This window comes from Rhyacophila brunnea, unplaced genomic scaffold (genome assembly GCF_057557595.1).
Source record: "Rhyacophila brunnea isolate RB1 unplaced genomic scaffold, BYU_Rbru_1.0 scaffold_6, whole genome shotgun sequence".
NCBI lineage: Eukaryota > Metazoa > Arthropoda > Insecta > Trichoptera > Rhyacophilidae > Rhyacophila > Rhyacophila brunnea.
Window position 1 is genome coordinate 31780588 of NW_028233276.1, and position 15935 is coordinate 31796522.

Here is a 15935-nt window from a genome sequence, read left to right on the forward strand (position 1 = left end):
CAATTCCCATACAAAGCAAATGGCAGCATACAGTATGAAAACATCGTAATACCACGTTTTTGTAGGCCATTTGTGGTCCTAGCAAAAAATGTGAGTCCCGATTGAAGCATGTGCGTGCTCAAGTCCGTAAGTAGCGGAATAGGCACATAGTATTATAATATAAAAATCTTTAAAAGTGTGCGAGAAGTTTACATGAGAAAACGTTTCCCTAGATTTTTTTTCATTCTTGTGACGCATGGAGTTACCCTTATATTTCCCGTGATGCCAGTGACCCCATTTTGTGTGTGTTCTCCGAGAATTCGTTCTAACTTTCCGCGGCCTCCACGTTTTACAATCAAATATTATATTAAAATTAATTAACCGAAGTTTCTCTTGTATTATTCGTTTGTTTTTCTTGCGACGCCAGGAGTCACCTAAGAAGAAAGCCCCCTATAACATGAGCCCCGATGGGGTCCAATCGGTCATATCGACGGCCAAGCACGGGACTGTATTTGAGTAATCTTTGAATCTATGCACAGGATTCAAGCACACGTTAAAAATTACCAGTGAAAAGACCTAGCTGATAGGATTCGTACCCGCGATCCACAGAGAGGGGCGACCGTTTTAACGTCGTCTGCACGGTGGATACGTTACCACGAATCGGTGTTAACACGTTCAAATCCCAATTATCTTGGATTTATCGCTAGCATCTCAAGTAATGTCCGACGTGTAATATTGTGTATGAATTAAGTTTAACTTTCCCTTTACGATGCTTATAAATTACATCTGTTCCGGTGATGTCACCTTGTATTACCGTACGAGGTTGAAAATATTTCAGTAAGTAAGAGTATTTATATGTCCATTCTTACAGCCTACAACTATTTTCTTCAATATCTTCTTTCTTACAGTTGACTATATCTGTCTTTGTCGCATAATAATACACTTTGATGTTCTTAATGGAATGCGACGCTCTGTTTGCAATGTGCATTTATTCGTCAATTAAATGAATTCAATGGCTAATGCTATCGACTTTTAAAATATAACATTTTATTTAGACCATTTTCTAAGAATACCTACTTGAAATATGAAGATAGCGAAACGCATAATATGAACTGAAATATTTGTAGTTTGATAGGCTCAGTAACCTTATGTACCATTACAGTAACGGGGGTGTTAAAGCTTATTTCAATATATCATTTAAATTGAAAATCACTAAGTAAACTACTAAAAATTAGAATAATAGCGGCAATAATTCGAAAATCAATCGAGTCGATCTAAGGATAAATTTCTAAAATAACAATTGAATGCCACGTATCTATCAAACTCTCCGCGAACACATTAAAAAGTAAAATATTGTTTATAAGAAAAATTTTAACTAATTATTTGACCAACGGAGTCGAATTATTCGCTGAAATCGGTTCGCCATCGCTGGCCTAGACCGTAATCAAGTAAAAATAAAATTATAGGTACCTATTTTGTCTGCTTGTTTTATACCTGCTGAAATATATTGTATGGAAATAGCACTACCGTGTCATTATTTATTATTTTTTTGTTTGTACCAATCAAGATAATGTTTATTTTTGTACAATCTAGATTATTCAAATCGTTATTGTCAAAGTAGGTTCCTAGAACTTCCTTGTATGTATAGGTATTAATGGAAAACCCGTTATATTATAAATTCCTATATGCTAAATTTAAACCTGTTATGTTTGTGGAAAATAATTAAATTCATGTATTTATTTACAATCTCACTTGTGTTTAATAATATACAAATTAGGTAACAATCACAGAACAGATAATAAATAGAATACCGATAGGCTATATTCAATACGCCGCATCTTGATGCAGGGTTTTGAATGTGTGAGTGTCCTACGCAAATGAAGCACGCATTTTGCACGTGCAATAGTGTGTGTAATACACCAACATTAAATGAGCGTAAATGCATAAACCGAGAGCAGTTTTTAGTATTCGACATAAAACGTATTCTTAACACGTGTGTAAGTTTAACTTGGATTCTTCCTTACTCGAGTCAGTTACCTGCTTCGCCTTACTCGTTACGTATTTCAGTTCCCATTATTTCTGAGTTCCCTGGTAACAATTGACAATATGTGAAAAAATTAAGAATTTTCTATTAAATCAATGTTGTTTCTTTACAGGTATTTAGAGGATTAAAATACTAACGTTCACAGTGGTCTAAAGGTAACGTATCGACTTATAATGTCCGTGGTTTGAATCCCGGTTCTGGAAAATTCACTTGTTGTTTTTCAACGTGTATTTGGAGTTTGGGTATAATAGGTTCAATTTATTCAATTTTAAATTTATTTATTTTTTAACATATTGTGGACATTACAAATTATAAGTCTAAGACGTTCACAACATGACATTTAGAAACAAAGATATATAAATATAACAGTATTACATAAAAAAGAGATATATCAGTAGATAAATTAGATAGGTACAAGGAAGTACACCTGATGAGTTAAGCAGACCCTATTTTAAGAATTTATAAAACAACATCCACCTAAGCTCATTCTCACGTAGGTGGAATATATCAACACCTGAACATAGTTATCGCTCTCCCAATTGGCATTACCAGTGGCAGGTTGGTTCTGCACCTTAGGAGAATAAACAACTGATGGTCTCTATTTCTAAGATAGTTATCAGGGACACACAGCGTCGCTATAGGATTTGTTTCCCGAATAGACCAAATGTCAATTTTACAGGAGACGAAAAACAAATTTCATTGTCGTATATTTTAATATCACTAGATGTATCAATCATTCTTTCTATACTGTATGATTGCAACATTATCTAAGAATAGATTCCAAGAATAATATACTGGTATAAATCATTAAATGCACAGAAAATGCGTTTTATTTACAAGTACTCACTGTGGATATTCGGGAAATTTTTAGCGCTCTCTCAGAATAATGGATATTCGGGACAAAACATGGACGTTCGGGATTTAAGCCCGTAGCGTATTGCTGCACGGCCCACAGATTACTGAGTGGTCAAAAAGTACGCGCCTCAAATGTTATATTTATTTACACGATAATTGTTAATAATTACCTCTACTATTTAAATCCTTAATGACCGTAATTACCCAAGTTCGTATGTAATAATAACATGCGGCAATCACTTTTTCGGTTTTTTTTCGGATTAAGTAATAAAATAGTTTTTAAGTAATTAACTATTTTTTTATTGAACGAATAATTCACAAGATTTAAGAATGTACCATTCTAATAATTGAACATACTTAAATATTTTTTTTTAATCACTTCTGAGAAAATATATTATAAGGTATCTACTACTTCAATTACTAACCGACGTTACGGTCATTTCTCCAATGATGGTACTTACTCGTACTTGCTAACAATTTTATATTAATACTTTTTCCAAAAAAAAAAAAATCTATTTATATATATCTGTATATTGTTATATCTATATATTTCTATAATTGACAATTAAACTTATTACAAACCACCAAATAAATATTATATATTTACTATTGTAAGGAATAACAACACAAAATAATAGCACGTATAAATTAATTACCATTGGCTGCTAATATTAGGTAGATACCAATATCCTAAGTATATAATATCCACCAAATAAATAGTTACTAACATACATATTAAATTAAATTAACTATCAGCGCATTCAAAAATAAATAATAGCATCGCCTTTATTTTCATGGAGATACCTAGATTAAAAGTAAAATAAAGAGAAACAATGTTTGATTAATAATAATTTGAAATAATAATTATTTTTTACGTCATAGTAGTTGCCGGGTCATACTGTAGAATTCATATAACCGTTGGGATTTTGTGTCATTTATCAAAACAAAATGCAGTTATTTAGGTTAAAATACTCACTTCCACAACTCTACTGTAAGTTCAGGGCGAACTGGTGATGTATCAGCTATGAATGATCTCTTCAAATTTGATGAATTCACTATTAAAACAATAGTAACGTTAAAAACAATATCAATAAGACGAAATTTGAAAGAAGTCTCCGGACGGCCGAAAAATATGAAAATGGGCGTGATTGTTATAGAGCTACAGCGTGAATGTGGGAGCGAGATGCACGGCGTGAGCGCGGTTTGATTGGCTAAAGTCATATTCGGGAAATAAACACTCAGCCAGAGATATATTTCGACCGAAATTAACTTAGATATTCAGGTACGAATAGTTGGACATTCGGGAGAACACCACGGAGTAATTGTAACTTAACATGGCGTATTCGGGTTTTTTAAAAAAATATCTCTGTTCCTAGATAAAAATATATTGTTTTTATAAATGATTTCGGTAGAGTTCGATAAAAGAAATTGAACTGCATTAATGTCGATTTCGACAAAAATGGATATTCGGGAAACAAATCCTATAGCGACGACAGGTCAACACTGCCCAGAATGCAAGTGGCTATCTATTTCCAGTTATATAATAGTTATATAAGTTAGAGTTAATAGTATTCATTGTAAGTGTTTATTTGCCTTTTGGTGAGTGTATACAGTGCTTGAAGATGCCGAAAGGCGAAACCCGGGTCGCAAAAAAAGACTCAAATGGAATTGTACAAAACTGAAATCCATTAGAATTAATATTCAAATTCCATCAAATACCTTCGGTCGATAGTATTCATATAATAATATTATCAATACACCTGCGAGGCACAGAATGATTCCAGTATAGTACGAGTATCAAATCCGTAATACATATTAATACTCTCATTGTTTTATTCAGAACTACGTCTATTATGTCAATAATTATTGCTTTATTATACTTAACCTCTAACATCCTTTTTACTGTACTGAGAGAGAAGGTCTCGCGCACGTGTTTTTATTATGGTTTGTGTTGATGAATTATTGTAATTTTATTGTTTTGGAACGATGTTTTATTGAACGGTTGATAACCACAGCACTAATTATAAATATCTAAGTATTTATCGTATACAAATGCGTCTGATTAAATTATTAGTTCTGTCAATGCCAAGTCACCGAGAGTATAATATGAATACCTATAGTTTGTACGCAGGGGTGAATTGGTCATTTGAGACTGACCCGAGAAGTGTTCTGTAGTGGAACTGCTGAAGCATTAAGATGAATGCTCTGTCCACCGGAGGTATCTAACAGAAAGAAACGAAGCTTGCAATTTGAGATAGTTTTTACTTAAATTAATTATTCAATATTAACCTATTTAAAAATATTTCAAAAAGTATAAGTATATTTTATTTAACTCAAAAAAAATTTGCAATGTAAATAAAAAACGTTGTAAGTTCATTCACATCTTACTATTATATATTATTTTATGGTTACCTACAGTAATTATCAGTTAAATTGTAGTTAATGAAGTTTTTTCTAATGTAGCAAAAATACTTTTAGATAATAATTCATGGTTTTAACGCATTTTATATTTATTTTAGATATTCAATATTTATAAAAATAAATAAAAATCTGTAAAACTTAAAATCCTTTTTATTTACACCACTAATGTATTTTTTCATATTTGTGAGATTTTTAAATATCGTGCCCGTTGTATAATCTCGTCTCACCTTTGCGTCCCTCTTATAGTCCTTTATTTTCTGCCTAAATTTTCGAACCGTACCGGTTATACTTTAAAAAAGTAAATTAAGCATGGCCCCCACAAGGGGGGGGCTGACAGGGCTCTAGCCTGGGGGCCCTGCGTGGCGAGTCGACCAGATAAGTGAGATAAACACACATCACAAATTTGCTCGAATAGTAAAAAAAGTCGCCTGCGGCGCTATCTTCCTTTGATAATGTTATTTTTATTATTATGTGGGTGTATGGTGCAATTTTTAATTGTGTATCGATACTTGATAACTTCATAATTCAAATGGATGTATTAAAATATACAAAAAACACTAAATATCTATATGTACACATAAATTTTACCGCGTACACCATTTGGAAAACGCTACAATAGAGCGTCACACAGCCTTTATCCCTCACGATAGGTAGGGGGCCTGCCAAATATCCTAGCCTGGAGGCCCGCTTCAGGATGTGGGGGGCATGAAATTAAATATACATGTTTATAAACTAAATAAATGAAAAAAATATGTAGGTATTGGCATGAAACTGAATGAATTATATTATCAAATATTAAACGCTTCAGTAGGTGATAAAATGTGATAAGTAACACAATACTAAAAGGCGTCAATCAATAATTATTAATAGGTGTGATATAATTCAAAAGTTTGAAATACAATATTTGTTTATTTGGATGATATATATATATATATATATATATATATATATATGTATATACATATAAAAGATGGCTAGTTATGACTCGTTGCGGAAATCCTCTCGGTATCCCGCCAATAAAATTCATCTCTGTATGTATATAGTATATAGAGATTTAATCCAATATAAATGCAATTTAAAATTGTATATGTGGTTTATATCGGTCTAATGAATAATTAGACTTTAACCTTTCTGTTCTGTGATGTCAAATATTGTTAATAATATGCACTTCAACTACTTCATAATAAAAGCTATTTCTAAAAACATCGATAATGGTGCTAATAATTAATATGCTACCATGATCGACATTTTCATTTTAATGTATATATAATGTCATATTATGAAACTGGTACAATGGAAGCGTTAACAATAATTGATGACAAACATAGAGTGTTTTATTTTGATATTTTATTCATATATAAATTTATTCTTACATATTATTGTAAGTGAACGCTTTAAGTATATTGTAATCGAAAAACATTTTCGTAAGAATTAACTATTCGTCTATACAAAAACGGGTCATGGATACCGGTAGTTGCTTCATAGTTATTTTTTTTCAAAAGTACAATATATTATAAGTATATGATATATGTGTATCCTTACTTTAATTATACAGTATGCTACGATTTATTTTAGACCACGTGTTATTAAATTAAATAAAGTTATTTTTAAACAGTTTACGTCGATGCCATTGCATGCACAGTAGTATAATTATTGTATATTTTTTCAATCATGGCTTATCACTAACATACTGACAGCTGAAGTTAAAAATTTATACTCAAATAAACAAAATTTAAAGTATTGATGAAAAGAGTTACTGGCATGATTTTTCATATTAATACAAAAAAACGTTTGTTTTTCCGATCCTTATAATTAGCATTCTAGGATTAATATGCCTACATGCACTTGAGGATGTTTAAGAATAATATTTGATCTTTATACTAGCATATATATTATATGCCATGTTTTAGTAAAAAATAATTAGTAAATATAATTAATTTAAAATAATTATTTATAGATGTAATTGTACCTAGGCATTTAATGTTTTGCAGTATGACTTACTTTTCATTTCACCAATAGCTACATATTTACACCCGTTGTGCGTAACAAACGTTATACACCCTTCAAAGTTGTGTTCACAAAGCAATTTCCCAAGAGCATAATTATTGGTGTGCACAAGAGTGTGTGCGTAATTCTTATTCTGATATCAGTGGCGAAGGATGACTTTTTGAAAGAGGTAGGCTGTGGGAGTAACCATGCTTGTCAGATATATTTGCGGGAAATAAGAAGATAACCCAATATTACTACTAATGAATAGGTACGCTAAAACGAAGAAATTTCAAAAGCTTAATTGGTTTTGTTATAATTAGTTCATAAAAATAAGCAATTAGTTTGAATTACTTATGTATTTTCCTAAACATTTATAAACGTAACATACGCTCAAAATATATTACCTATCATCTATGAAAATATCCGTTGTTGTATATATATTATGTTCCATAACAATTTAAAATTTAACCCATAAAACTAGACATTTTAAAATACTTCTATATTTAAAAGACATACTTAGGTATGTACAATATCAGATATCTAAAGTGTCTAACGAGTGAACTAATAAATAAATAAAAATCCCGAGATAAATTATTTTATATTTTTAACAACAATCAATACATATTTATGTGATTGAATCCCATAGAAATTATTTTTTAAATTATCTTCTTATTAATTATTTTGAATAAATGTGCTCTCGCGACGTAAGCGCTAACGAAACAGCTTGTACATTAAATTTGTATGCGGGACGCCAGACATTTTGAAATAATGAGAAAAAACTTCATATTGAAAAACCCGTCGATTCACGCGAAAATAATCCTATACAATATGTGAGGCGAAACGCGGTGTGTTCTATTTTTAAAAATTTTCGAGAGATGCCATAGATAGTGGTTATTGAAATATGGGAAGAAGGGAGAAGGAAGGGTTGGACAGACTTGAGAATATCGATATATGAAGACGCACTGTAGCCAATAATATGAAATGGAGGATTGTTCATGACGAATCTTGCAAGTACAGTAAAATATAAATCATGGAATAATACAATATATGTGTTTATGCAAAATATGAACATAAAATGTTGCCTTTGCCAAAGTCTGAATCACGATCACGCAGCCATTGATGACCCGAAACGACGAAGAAAATAATAAAATAATGAAATTATATTTCGATCATTCAAATACATTATAATTTTAAAAGATATTACTCAAGAGTTGCGATGTGATATGGTTTCATTTCAGCCTTGAATGTCATAATTTTGATTTTAGATACGCTTGAAAAAATGCAGTTGCTTATATTATGCAAACTTTTCATTTTTAATTTGTACGCATGGCTAATTCGACTATTACGAACGTCATAGGACGAAGATTATTGTAACGTAAGTAGGTACTTCATACTCTTAATAGTACTGAGTCTATTATGTTAAAAGGTAATACAGTGTATGCTATTACCGTTATTACTTATTGTTATTACATTATAATATTTGTCTAGATGTATCTGTCTATAAATAGCGCAGCGCAGTAGGCACACACACACATACACACACACACATATTATAATACCTCCCTCTCACTATGTGTGTAACAGAACAGTCGTATTGCACTGCTTAAGCCTCAATTACATTGAGCTTCTTTACGAGCTGTTTATTGGCGAATTTACAATCTGCCTGTAAAGTCGCCCAGTGTAATCATCGAATAAGCTAATAAGCAGGTTGTAAACACTCTACCGAGAAAAGTTGAAAGCCGGTCAACTTTACACGCTACACGCCAGCGTGTGGGCCTACTGAGTCTGCGCAGTAGAGCGCAGTACCATCCTCCTGGTAAAAAAACGAACTACGTTCCGTCAAAATAGTCGCTGGCTTGTGGCTTCTCAGCGAATGGAAAGTTTTGTGTGTAATCATCAACTCGCAGTAGCTGAATCGCCCGCTTTTAAATTCTCCAATAAACAGCTCGTAAAGAAGCTCAATGTAATTGATGCTTTAGTAATTATTGATGGGAAAATCGGGTCCGCGTGGTAACTCTCTCATGCGACTGTCATTCTGGATGAAACTCACGTAAAATACACCGGATTTATCGAAATAGATACCGATCTATATTGGAATTCAAATCGACGAGTTCTTCAGTTATTAATATTGTTACACTATATTGCTTTGATTATGATATTAATGATAAATAAATAGTACCTACAATAATGTTGTTGATAAGTGGTACTGTACCTGGTATTTTTTTATTTTTAATAATCACGTAGTCACTATAATATATACAAAATACAAAGAGTACACAGAGACGTTTCAATAAAGGTAGATACATTTTCTACAGGTAGGGCAGAAAAATCATTGATATTGTAACGAGGCGGAAGATCACAACACCGCCACGATGGCAACACCGATCGCGCACCTGTGCATAGACTTACATTTTTACAACACAATACACAAATAAACCTGATAGGTACTAAAATAATAATCTTACCGTTTCTTATATACATACTAATAATATATCACCAGGCATAAAAATGGCCAAAGAATGACAGAAGATTCTGATCAAATAATCAAGCTTTGCACAACTTATTGAAAAATACGATTTTGGCTATATTTTTATATTATTCATTGTTATTTTTATGATATTATGTTCTTCATTGACCTCAAACGTAAATCGAATATTGGTTTCGCATAACTGGTTATAGTCTTACGGAAGAGTTGTATTTTTTCATGGAACATCTATCTGATGTCAAGTTTGCGGAAGGAATTTAATACAATGTCATATTTTGTGTTTTATGTATTCATATGACTGAAGAGTTGTGGAAGTGAGTATTTTAACCTAAATAACTGCATTTTGTTTTAATAAATGACACAAAATCCCAACGGTTATATGAATTCTACAGTATGACCCGGCAACTACTATGACGTAAAAAATAATTATTATTTCAAATTATTATTAAGCAAACATTGTTTGTCTTTATTTTACTTTTAATCTAGGTATTTCTATGAAAATAAAGGCGATGCTATTATTTATTTTTGAATGCGCTGATAGTTAATTTAATTTAATATGTATGTTAGTAACTATTTATTTGGTGGATATTATATACTTATAATGATATTGGTACCTACCTAATATTAGCAGCCAATGGTAATTAATTTATACATGCTATTATTTTGTGTTGTTATTCCTTACAATAGTAAATATATAATATTTATTTGGTGGTTAGTAATAAGTTTAATTGTCAATTATAGAAATATATAGATATAATAATATACAGATATATATAAATAGATTTTTTTTTTTTGTGGAAAAAGTATTAATATAAAATTGTTAGCAAGTACGAGTAAGTACCATCATAAAATATTGGAGAAATGACCGACGTCGGTTAGTAATTGAAGTAGTAGATACCTTATAATATATTTTCTCAGAAGTGATTTTAAAAAAATATGTAAGTATGTTCAATTATTAGAATGGTACATTCTTAAATCTTGTGATTTATTCGTTCAATAAAAAAATAGTTAATTACTTAAAAACTATTTTATTACTTAATCCGAAAAAGCGATTGCCGCATGTTATTATTACATACGAACTTGGGTAATTACGATCATTAAGAATTTAAATAGTAGAGGTAATTATTAACAATTATCGTGTAAATAAATATAACATTTGAGGCGCGTACTTTTTGACCACTCAGTAATTTGTGGGCCGTGCAGCAATACGCTACGGTCTTAAATCCCGAACGTCCAAGTTTTGTCCCGAATATCCATTATTCTGAGAAGGCGCTAAAAATTTCCCGAATATCCACAGTGAGTACTTGTAAATAAAACGCATTTTCTGTGCATTTAATGATTTATACCAGTATATTATTCTTGGAATCTATTCTTAGATAATGTTGCAATCATACAGTATAGAAAAAATGATTGATACATCTACTGATATTAAAATATACGACAGTGAAATTTGTTTTTCGTCTCCTGTAAAATTGACATTTGGTCTATTCGGGAAACAAATCCTATAGCGACGTACTATCAAGCTCAGAAAAGCTTTAAAATTTGGCCATATTTTCCGAAATGAGAAGTATAAGTTACTCCAGCATAATGCAAGGAAAGGTATAGGAAAACAGAAGCGTGGGTATACCTAAGTAAGTAATTTACAAGGTGTTGAAGATCTGATATGACTGGCCCAGAATAGAGAGGTATACAGGTATACTGCAAGTTGGTCGTCAACCTTCGATAGAAGACGGCACCAAAACAACAAGTTTACTGTTTTTGAAAATAGCTAAGTATTTAAGTTTTCCATTTTTTTTTTTACATATTTTAAATGAAAACTGATTGGAAAAGTACCGGGGTGTGCTCCGTTCTGTAAAAGAAGTCCCGGGTCACTGACCCAGGGTGCTCCGGTCACATTACAATACTATATTAGAACCATCATCCATTGGCTATGATTTTATAGCGCTGTATGCAGTATTACGGATTATAGCGGAGGTTGGGGGCGTAGATTTAAACCGGAAAGTGCGGGGGATCCGTGGTTATTTAGATTACCATTATGACGACCATAACCAAGATATGATGGTAAGGCTATTATAGTCGGCTGATACGTGGTTAAGCTGCTGCTTTTTGGAGATGTACATACCGTATTGTTGTATCTATGATGATAACGAATATCCATGTATTATAGTCAAAACAGCAGGCACATGCAGTGATTATGGACAAAATATATATCATTTTAAATTCTATTATACATTATAATTTAGTTACAGGTTATAAATATCACGCACTGCTGATAAGCCTATTTGGAGCGACGCATCCTAATCATTATGTGTTATTAATTTTAATTATTATAAATTATGTCTACACTTTTTATTATGACAACCTTCACTATTAATGAGATTAGTTGTAGATGGGTACTTTGAAATTTTCAATGTTTATCTGTCGATATTACAATAATTTCCAGGACACCGAGCCAAATCTGTACATTTCATATTTCATCCATTCGATGTTAGTTATTAAGTACCTATATATAATAAATTGTTATACAATCAAATAATATATACGTAATCATAAAACCTATTGACCTCTATTCACTATTAATAATGTAATGTACTCATTGTGTGTGCTTCATGATTTACAATTATTATTATTATTATAAAACCTTTTGTACAGGTGACAAATAAGAAAACCGAGACTTTTTATTAATATCACTATGAATTTACCTATGTGGACTAATTATTTTCCATACTATACAAACGTCAGAGATAAATTGCATACGTACATCCTAGGAAATGTTTTATGCAAAACGTTTAGTTGCAGAGTGTTTAAAATGTTTTTTTCTGTTACAAGAGTTTAGTATATTGATTTAGTAGATAACTTTTTGTATTGTTGTTTTTATTTAATAAAACGATTTTTTTTTGTAGTACTTATTCCATTTTTAATCAATAGATTAGGACCGGTTTCGTCCGCCTCAGAGGGACATTTTCAACTGGATACATTTTTTTAAAACAATATTTATCAAACAAAATCCAAAGCGACATAAATAATATAACAATAGGTACATAAATTATCCGTCCAATAATACCTTCCCAATAACAGATTAATTTAAAATTAATGAGTTTATAATATTTTTTGATAATAATGATGATACAGGTAGCCAAAATAATTGTAGCCAAAAAAAATCTCCAGATTATTCTAAAATAAAATTCTACAAAGTAAGTTTTGCCTCAGTTTTATTTATTTTATGTGTTGACTAAGTGAATCTAAATTTAAGTTATATATATTATTGTATTGATTAATATTAAATATGAATTGGTATCTATAAAATATATAATGTGCATTAAATTTGTTTAAATGTATGTACCTAATTTTATTATGAAAATAAATTAGTACATAATTCAAAATAGTCTTTACATCATGTATACAGATGATCATGAGAATTAAAAAAATGCATTGTTATAAAGACGATAATGATATGTTATATATATATATATAATAGTTAATGAAAATTCAGTTTCATTTAAAGTTTTTAATTTGATAGTGACATAAATACTGATATATATTAAGAATAATATATTGTCACCTGTAGGTAATGTATTAGAGGGCCGGGAAGAAGGCTTCTCGAATTGAGGCAATATAATCGTTTTCCATTGAAATTTCTGCATGGTCTCACGAAGGATGGTTTCTAAGTCTGACGTTCTGAATAATTTTAATTTAAAAATGCCCGTCAATTACCTTCGTGACACCTCTTCTGAATCTAAACTGTTTCCTCGTGTCAGGCTTATCAGGTATCACTAGCGAAGGGTTTAAGATTAGTCAATGCGATCCCTAAAGATATAAAAATTTTCTATAATGTGTTGTCTATTTTGTTAAAATTATGTATGTTTATTTTTCTTCTCAATTTTGAGGGTGTTGTTTACTAACTATTCTTATTAAACATGCTTGATTATGACCAGTTCTTTTTAAATTTAAACATCATGTTGTGAACGTACATAATTCTGATGTCATATGTTTACAAAGTTTTGTTTTAAAATACATAATTCTCCAACCTTTGATATGTCAATGATACTACACTAATTGTAACTAGCAAAAACTCATGCATTGAATTGGACCTTAGCATTAATGAATCCAAGATCAAGTTAATGATTGACAATCAAACTGATAAGCTAATCTTTTTTTTTTGTACCATGTGCGATCATACTACGATCATACGGACCTCCACAGAGTGGAGGTTTTGTATTAACAGATTTTGTTTTTACGAAAAATGGATTTTAGCCACTTGCTCAACCTATTAGGTCCACTCATACATAAATTGAAAAACAATATGCGTACTTCCCAGACCCAGGATTCGAACCTGGGATCCACGGCGTTATAGGCCGACGCTTGAGCCGCGCTTATAAATAAATGCTTTGCACCAAAGAACGTTATTTCATTTTTAGAAGACATCTGAGAAATCTATAAATGAGAGTTATCATTGATGGCGTCGCAAGGAGGACGTCGCGACGGCGTGTGATTTAAAGAGCAATGTAGTCAAGAAAGCGAGTTACATTACATTATTTTACAAAAAAGTTAATACGATCAGTGCAAGATTGCTCTGGATGGAAAGAAATATAATATATAATGAAAATTCAATTATTCGTAATGAAGCAAATGTTATAAAGAGATTAATACAGATGAGTCTGATTGTAAGCAACAAACACTGTGATTGATATACACTGACTCACTCTCAAGTGCGTATATAAATAAGATACGACGTGGATTCAAACACATATATACGAGTATTACTACCTAAATAATTAAGATGGGTTTTCCTGCTCCAGTAGATATAAAAAAATCATATTAAATATTATAGTACCAGTAAGCTAGACGTAAAAAACCTGTCTTTCAAAAAAAGTAGTTTTGTTGAACCTTGCTCGTAATATGGAATAGACTATTTTTTAATTTTATTTTCATGTACTGGGTACCTACTTACTTATAAAAAAACTCGTTTAATCAATTGTATGGAATATTTACTGCAATTAAATTTAGATAATATATAAAGAATATTTAGAGTGAGATTTTGTTGGTTAATAAAAAACATTTCAACCAATATTATGTATTATTGATTTCATGAAAAAAAATCATGATTAAAATGCCGCTGCGCAGTGCTAAAGTTCATTAAATGCAAAAATAAACTATTGCAGTTAATGAGTTTTACCTATTACTATCTATACTAGACAATCGAAACGCTGTCTCGGCAAACAATGCCCAAAGTAGAGTATATGCTTCATAACTTTGCACTCCAGTTCTAGGATGAAAATGATGTGACATATTTCAAAAATATATTTTTTACATATATTATCTACTTATTTATTTATTACAACATTATATTAATACAAGTAAATATCATTTGTTTTTATTTAATACGAGGTGATCAGGCAAAGAGGCGTATCAGTGTAGTAAAAAGTGCAAAAAAGTGCAAAGTTATAAAACGTATACCTACTCTAGAAGTACGAATTATTATGACATAATATATCAGTGGTAAAGATACAATACTAAGAAATTGTTTGACGAATAACTTAAATCGTTTGAATCCTAGAATTTTTAAACATAATTATATATACTTACTGTAAGGGATTTTCGTTGAATAACGTGAATTAACTTATTATTTCATTCATCAGTAATGTCATTATAGCCAGAACACTGGCGATACATTAAAATAATACGATATTATTGGGTCTGTAATCATCTTAAGGCCTAATTACACCGGCAAATTCTCACGCCGATCGTCATCCACGATCTTTCTACCGTTCGTGAAAATGTCACTTTGAATTGAGGGTCCGATCTAAATATACATTGTAGATCAGCATAGGTTTAGTTTGACTGTTGGCTCCATGAGCTTGGACTTGTAACCCGACTAACATGTCCATGTGGCGGATAACAAGAGGATGCAAGCCATATCTTCTGGTAATATCTGAGAATGTGCTCTGAGAGGGAAGTGATACACAGTCGGTCCAACCTGCTGTTGGGTCCATTGGGCCGTCCAACCTAGTCGCGACAAAGGCCAATTTTATTGCATTTTTAAAAATGCGGTGCCTTATTACGGACGTGAAGATCTCTTCACATAGTTTACGTATGGCCGAATTATTTTAGCTTTATTTTTTGTATTTTATATGTACCATGAAATTCATTTATTTTATGTTA

General features: G+C 31.2%; 1 protein-coding gene across 1 annotated transcript in view; it reads right to left on the reverse strand.

The window, feature by feature from the left end:
• LOC147065561 (uncharacterized) overlaps positions 1-15935 on the reverse strand; it is a 36819-nt gene that overhangs the window by 16716 nt on the left and 4168 nt on the right. The window lies entirely within an intron of this gene.